General features: G+C 40.2%; 1 protein-coding gene across 4 annotated transcripts in view; it reads left to right on the top strand.

Moving 5' to 3' along the window:
• Positions 1–7498, top strand: part of ENOX2 (ecto-NOX disulfide-thiol exchanger 2) — a 298526-nt gene that overhangs the window by 115489 nt on the left and 175539 nt on the right. The window lies entirely within an intron of this gene.

Here is a 7498-nt window from a genome sequence, read left to right as displayed (position 1 = left end):
GAGGGGTCCCAGACTGTGAGAGGGCACAAGTGGGGCTGAGGGACCCCCCCCGCCAGTGCACAAATTTTTGTGCACCGGGCCTCTAGTTGTGAATAATGTTTCAATGAACATAGGGGTGCATATATTCTTTTGAATTTGTGTTTGGAGTTTCTTCTGATATATACCCAGAAGTAGAATCACTGGGACATAAGGCAGTTTCATTTTTAATTTTTTAGAGAAATCTCCATACTGTTTTCCATAGTGACTGCACCAATAATCTGCATTCCCACCAACAGTGCATGAGGGTTCCCTTTTCTCCACATCCTGGCCAACACTTGTTTGTTGATTTATTGATGATAGCCATTCTGACAAGTGTGAAGTTAAATCTCTTTGGGATTTCAGTTTGCATTTCTCTGATGATTGGTGATGTAGAGCTTCTTTTTCATATGTCTATTTGCCATCTGTTTGTCCTCTTTGGAGATGTATCTATTCAGGTACTTTGAAAAATGGGCTAAAGATTTGAATAGATATTTCTCCAAAGAAGATATACAAATGGCCAACATGTATTTGAATAGATGCTTAATGTCCCTAATCATCAGGAACATACAAATCAAAACTACAATGAGATATCACCACACTGGTGAGGATGGCTATTATAAAAATACTTGAGGCTTGGTGCACGAATTTGTGCATGGGTGCCGTCCCTCGGCGTGGCCAGCGATCAGGGCCGATCGGAGCTGCGGGCGGTTGGCCAGGGGAAGGCACAACGGGAGGTTGGCCAGCCGGGGGACGGTGCTGTGTAAGGTTGACTGGCTGCGGGGAGGGACCACAGGAGGTTGCCTGGCCGTCCCAATCAGGGTCATCGGGCCCGGATGGCCAGGGGGAGGGTCCACGGGAGGTTGGCCTGCTGCGGGAGGTTGGCTGTGGGAGTGCACTGACCACCAGGGGGCAGCTCCTTTGTTGAGCATCTGCCCCCTGGTGGTCAGTGCTCATCACAGCTACTGGTAGACTAGTCATTCAGTCATTTGTTCGTTTGGTCTTTCGGTCACTTAAGCTTTTATATAAAGAGATAGATGTGTTGGTGAGAATGTAGATTAATTGGAAGCCTTGTACACTGTTGGTGAGGATGCAAAATGGTATAGCTGCTATGAAAAACATGGAGGTTCCTCAAAAAATTAGAAGTAGAACTACCATATGACCCAACGCCACTTCTGAGTATTTGTCAAGAAGAATTGAAATCAGGATCTCAAAAAGATATTAGCACCCCAATGTTCATTGCAGCATTATTCACTATAGCTAAGATGTGGAAACAACCTAAATGTCCAACAGATGAATAGCTACAAATAACATTCTATATACACATAATGTTATTATTCAGCCATAAAAAGAAGGAAATCCTGCAATATGCAAGAACATGGATGAACCTTGAAGACATTATGCTAAGTGGAATAAGCCAGACACAAAAGGACAAGTATTGTATGATTCTACTTATATGAGGTATCTAAAATAGTCAAACTCATATAATCAGAGAGATAATGGTGGTTACCAATGACTGAAGGGTGAGAGAAATGGAAAATTGCTAGTCAATGGGCATAAAATTTGAATTATGCAAGGTGAATAAATCCTAGAGATCTTCCATACAACATCATGCCTACAGTTAACAATATTGTATTGTACACTTAAAAATTTATTAAGTGTGTAGCTCTCATGTTAAGTGTTACTTTCACATAAATAATTTTTCAAAGCATAGAGACATGAAAAGGCATAGTGTATTTGAGGAATTTGAGAAATTTGATAGGAATGAAATAAATGGTATTTGGGGGAAGGTGCAAGAGCTAAAGCTGATGCAATAATTTGGGCCAGATTTTCTGTGTATTTACCTGCCTCCCTTTGTGATCTTTTTGAAAAAAAGTTGTGTCTTATTAAATCTTAAAAACTGAGGGCCTAGCATACTGCCAGGTACACAGAATTGTTTGAATGAATTGGATGAATAAGGAGAGAGACTACCTGTCAATATTATTTCATTGATTCATTTATTCCAAAACATATTGAATACTCAATTAGACTCCAGCCTGGAGCAAAATTAAGATCCTACATATTCTTTTATACAACAATAGTAAGACTTGTTTTAAACACAGATTAATTCTTTTTTTGCAGGCTTTTTCTTTACAGTCACATGTCTTCTGAAGTAGATTCTAACTTTCTCCTCAGTAGTAGCTTGACTTCAGCCCAGGGATCTCTCTAAAGGAGTTAATCACTTGTCAGTGCCCTATATTGATATTCCTGAAGTGGAATTATTATAGGGGAGATATAGATCTACAAAGATGCATTGGCATATTATAGGAATCTCTGTTTCCTCCTGAGTGTTTAATTTCACAGCCAACAGCAGAGTTGTTTATCATACATTCTTGACAAACTAGTCCAAATAGGAATCTAAGATTAGGAATGCAGAAAGCATAACTCCAGAACATTAATGATACAGTATTGCAAAATTAATGGGGTGGGGGAAGGGGGGAGGATAACATTTTTGAACATGTAAATGAAGATTTACTGTATTTATGCAGTGCTATCTTTAGGGATTGTTAAATCACAAACTCATTGGTTAATTAGAAGGTAATTAAAATTGTAGCACAGTGATTGGATAAATAGTTAATGAAGGCTGAATGAACGAAGAAAGGAAATTTGGTGAAATTATTGTGTACATTTGGGGGAAAGCAAAGATACAAATGTTATTCATGCAGTGCATTGCATCAGTCTTAAAGGACACACATATCCTAGCATTAATTCATAAAATTAACTCTCCAAAACCAAAAAGATTTCCAGCTCTCATTCTCCCCTTTAAAGCATCCTGCACTGAAATGCAGATTTATCTGACTGCTACTCACAGCATGTGAAATTATTTTGCTTATTTACCACTTATTTACTGTTGTCTTAAGCATCTATTACAGTGGATTGCTATACTTTGTGTGTATATAACTGTTCCCACTGAAATGGCTGGCTCAGCCTAGGCTCCTGACCAGATCCAGCTGACTATCTAGTTTTCAAAAGCAGTGGAGTGGTTTTTGCAGGGAGAACTGTGCTTGCTTTTGATAATTACCTCAGCTTTATGAAATCAATCAGCCTGAAGGGAAGACCTCATTACAGATCTGACAAGATAGACTTCAATTTCAATACCAGAACAACTCTCTGTCCTCAGGCTCTGAAATCTGCAATTATTTATTTTATTTAGACAGAGACACCCATAATACAATACCTCTGGGCACAATCTCATATAAGTATTAAACAGATAACCTAATGGTCAGTGTGTTAAGAACCTGCCCTATTCCTGTCACTCAAATGGAAAATTGGCCAAAAGGAATTGCAGCATGTCATAGAGCCAGCACAAAGTAGGCACTGATGAATAACCATCTTTCTATTCCCCACCCCCAATGATATAGAGAGGAGAATAGTTTCTATAACTGTTTTCAGGGCTAAACTACAGAAAAATAAGGCTTTCTCGATTCCTCTGAAGACTGCCAGACTTTATCCTAAGGAAAATGATACATCGCCTGTCTACCATCTGTCACTTTGAACTTCTTTCAAATCAACATTTTTTGAACTTTGTTTTCATTGAGGAATATGATTTTGCTTTGTTTTCCAAGCCTTGAATTGTACAGGGGAAAAGAGTCTGAAGCATTCTTCTTCTTGAAGTTGGAAATATGTATTTTGTTTTTCTGCTCATGGAACTCAAATACCTTACCAGATTTAGTTTAGACTTTTCTCAAACAATTCACCTTTTCCAGAGCTGGGATATTTCAGTCCCATAGGAAAAACATAGAGAACAGTTTGAGCATAGGAAAATATGGATTTAGAGAGAAATATTCCTTCTCCATTCTGGCTCTAGTGTCACTTTTAACAGTGTTCTAATTATAAAACACCCAGCTGAAACTGAGCACTGATTAAAGCTTTGGGGGGAGGCATTTCAGTTGTAAGGGGAAAATGTGGTTCTTTCATGTTGGAAAGTTCAAGGTGGTGACAAATATAGTCTCTTCTCCTAAAAATAGTACAAGCAAAGAGCAATCACTGACTATTCCCAGCATTATTTATTAATGCTTTACCTTGATGACTGTATTATCTGAAAGAAAAAGTTACAAAACTAATGCAAAGCTAACATCTTCCAAGCTGTAAATAGGATTTAGTCTGGAGACCTAAGAAGCCACACTACTCAAATTTTCTTATTCCATTTATGAGGTGAATTCATAATACGCCCTGACTGAGTTAGAAGGGAGCTAGCATTCATTTAATGTCTAGTATGTGCTAGACCCTAAACATACATTCTCATTTAATTTTTCTCACTTTCCTATAAGGCAGGGGTGGGTGGGTGTTATCATCCCATTTACAGTATGGAAACAGTCTCAGAGAGTTCAAGTGACTTGTTTTATACCCCTTATAAGTGGCATACCTAATAAGTAGTAGATTTGAGTTTGAATCTAGAGAAATGCTCTCCAGTAAAAATTTTTGTGATGGTGGAAGTATATATTCTATTCTGTGCAGTCTAACACAGTAGCTACTGGCCACATGTAGCTATTGAGCACTTGAAATGTGGCTAGTATAACTGGGGAATTGAACTTTTCATTTTGTTTTATTTCAATTTAAATAGATTTAAATGGCTACATGTAGATAAGTCACCTGTTAGACGGTACATCTCTAGGATTGCCTTTTCTTGACTGAAATTTATAATGCAGATATCTGAACCTTGTGTCCATAGAACTATTAAGAGAAGATCCAGCCCTAGCTGGTTTGGCTCAGTGGATAGAGCGTCGGCCTGCGGACTGAGGGGTCCCGGGTTCAATTCCAGTCAAGGGCATGTGCCGTGGTTGTGGGCTTGATCCCCAGTGGGGGGCATGCAGGAGGCAGCCAATCAATGATTCTCTCATCACTGATGTTTCTGTCTCTCTCTCCCTCTCCTTTCCTCTCTGAAATCAATAAAAAATATATTTTAAAAAAGAGAAGAACCATATATGGGGTTTCTTTTCTAGTGTTTTCTCCTATAAGGATCTTAGTCAGTGGGAGGACTGTTTTGACTCTTAACAAGGGAGAATGAGTTATGTAGAGTCAAGTTTAAATGTAGAGTATATGATAGTCTTCAGAAATCCTAGGATAGAAAGGATATCCTAGGATAGAGAGGAATGCTGAACAAATCCCAAAAATCATACTTCCTTCTTCCCTTCAGAACAGACTCATAAGCAGGTTGCTTAGCGTCTGGAGTGGGAAATGCAGCTAGTGCACCCAAATTTGTAGACAAATTAAGTTTTTTTATTGTCTAAAGTTTTACATATGTCTCCTTTTTCCCCAATTAACCCCCCCCCCCCAGCCATTCCCACCCGGGCAAGCTCCCACCACCCAGTGTCTGTGTCCATTGATTATGCTAATATACATGCATACAAGTCCTTTGGTTGCTCTCTAACCCCCCCTACCATTTGTCTCTGGATCTGTTCTTGTTCATAAAAAAGTGACTGAGATATCTGTCCTCAAGGAGTTTACAACTTAATGGTAGTGGGAAGGAAGAATAAGACAAACACTGAAAGAACTGTAACAGAAGGCATGCTCTAAAATTCATAGGAAAAGTACAGATTAAGGTCTGAGAAGGGCCAGAATAGTGTTTTAGAACCTAAAAAAGCCCGAGTTCCTTGTTCTGTTTATTAGCTGTGCAACCTTGGGAAATTTATTTACACTGTAAGTTTCCCTTTCTTTGTTATAAAATGGGAATGATGACTAGAAATAAAATAATGGTATAATGCATGTAAACAGGGCACATTTTTAATAGCCAGTGAATGGTAGTTCCCCCAGTGGCCCTGCCCCATTGCTGTGTATGTAGTAGATTGGGTGGCTATGGTTAAAGAAAGGCATCATGAAGGAAATAGCATCTGAGATAAACCCTAAAGGAAGGGTAGTATTTTGAAGGTTGGAAATCAAGAAGAAGGTAGAGGAGCAGTGTGAGCTAAAGGTCTTGGAGGTAGAAAAGTACTGTAATGATTTGATGAATTCTAGGTAGTCCCATTTTGCTAGAGTGTCAGCCTTTTCTACTCTAGTGTGATTCCCACCAGAATCAGCATCATCTAGCAACTTGTTAGAAAAGCAGACCACAACCCAGACTTGCTGAATAAAAATCTGCATTTTAACAAGATCACCAGGGAACATGTTTGCACATTAAAGTTCAAGAAATGTTGGGGTAGAGTACAAGCTGGGGCACAGTAGGGGACAAGGCTTGGATTGCATAGAGCTTTATTATGAAGGCCTGAATGCCTGACTACGTAGTTTAAGGAGTCACTAAAAGTTGCCAAAAAATCACTGTCAGTGAAATTCACCATGACCTGATCACACCTTGAAAAAGGCGACTTAAGTGTAAATTTTGTTCTGAAGGTCTTATGTTCACCACCATTCAAGCAAGCCTCTTAGTAGAAGAAGACTTTGGCCCCTTTCTGTCTCATCACTTTCCTTTACCTTCACTTACCCAGTAATCTTTTACAATTTATCCTGGCTGCAGCTAAACCACTTATACAGATAATTAAACTCACGAAATTGGCAAAGTAAGTTTCATTTGTTTGATATCAGCTCAGACCTGGAACTGAGAAATATTTATTTGTTTTGGCCGCTAACCTCTGTGACTGGAGAGTGATATTGCAGTCCAACTCTTAGACGTTATAAATATTCCCTCAGAAATAACAGGTGGAGCCAATGGGTAGTGAAAGCCTTAAATAGGGAATCAGAGTTTTTCTGGCCTAGGTTGAGGAAGGAGGAGGGGCTCCAAGAAATGGATAAATCTTATAAGAGCTTCTGCCAGCACATTAAGCATCTGGCCATTATCCTAATGCTTATTTCTCCAAATGTTGTGAATTAAAAAAACTAATTTGGAGACCCTATTCTTCCCCTTACCATGGAGCCCCATACCTGATTTTAAACTGAAGTCAATTTGAAAATAGGACTCAGATCATGTAAGTTAATTTTATATACTAACTAGTGGCCCCGTGCACGAAATTCGTGCACAGGAGGGGGGTGTCCCTCAGCCCAGCCTGCACCCTCTCCAATCTCGGACACTTTGGGGGATGTTGACTGCTGGTTTAGGCCTGATCCCAGGATGTCCAACAGGCCTGATCCCAGGATGTCTGACAAGCCTGATCCCAGGATGTCCCTGGATGTCCGGCAGGCCTGATCCCAGGATGTCCAACTGCCGGGATCGGGCCTAAACCGGCAGTTGGACATCTCTCTCACAATCCTGGACTGCTGTCTCTTAACCGCTCGCCTGCGTGCCTGCCTGATTGCCCCTAACTGCTTCAGCCTGCCAGCCTGATCGCCCCCTAATAGCTCCCCTGCCAGCCTGATTCACGCCTAACTACTCCCCTGCCCGCCTGATCATCCCCAACTGCCCTCCCCTGCTGGCCAGATCACCCCCAAGGCTTTTATTAGTATAGATATGACCCTTCACAGAAAATTTCACTAACCCTGCTTTACAATAAGGGCTTGACGATTGAATCATTGG

This window comes from Myotis brandtii, unplaced genomic scaffold, assembly GCF_000412655.1.
Source record: "Myotis brandtii unplaced genomic scaffold, ASM41265v1 scaffold39, whole genome shotgun sequence".
In the NCBI taxonomy this organism is placed as follows: domain Eukaryota; kingdom Metazoa; phylum Chordata; class Mammalia; order Chiroptera; family Vespertilionidae; genus Myotis; species Myotis brandtii.
The sequence above is the reverse complement of the archived record's forward strand: the minus strand, read 5'-3'. Positions and strand labels throughout refer to the sequence as shown.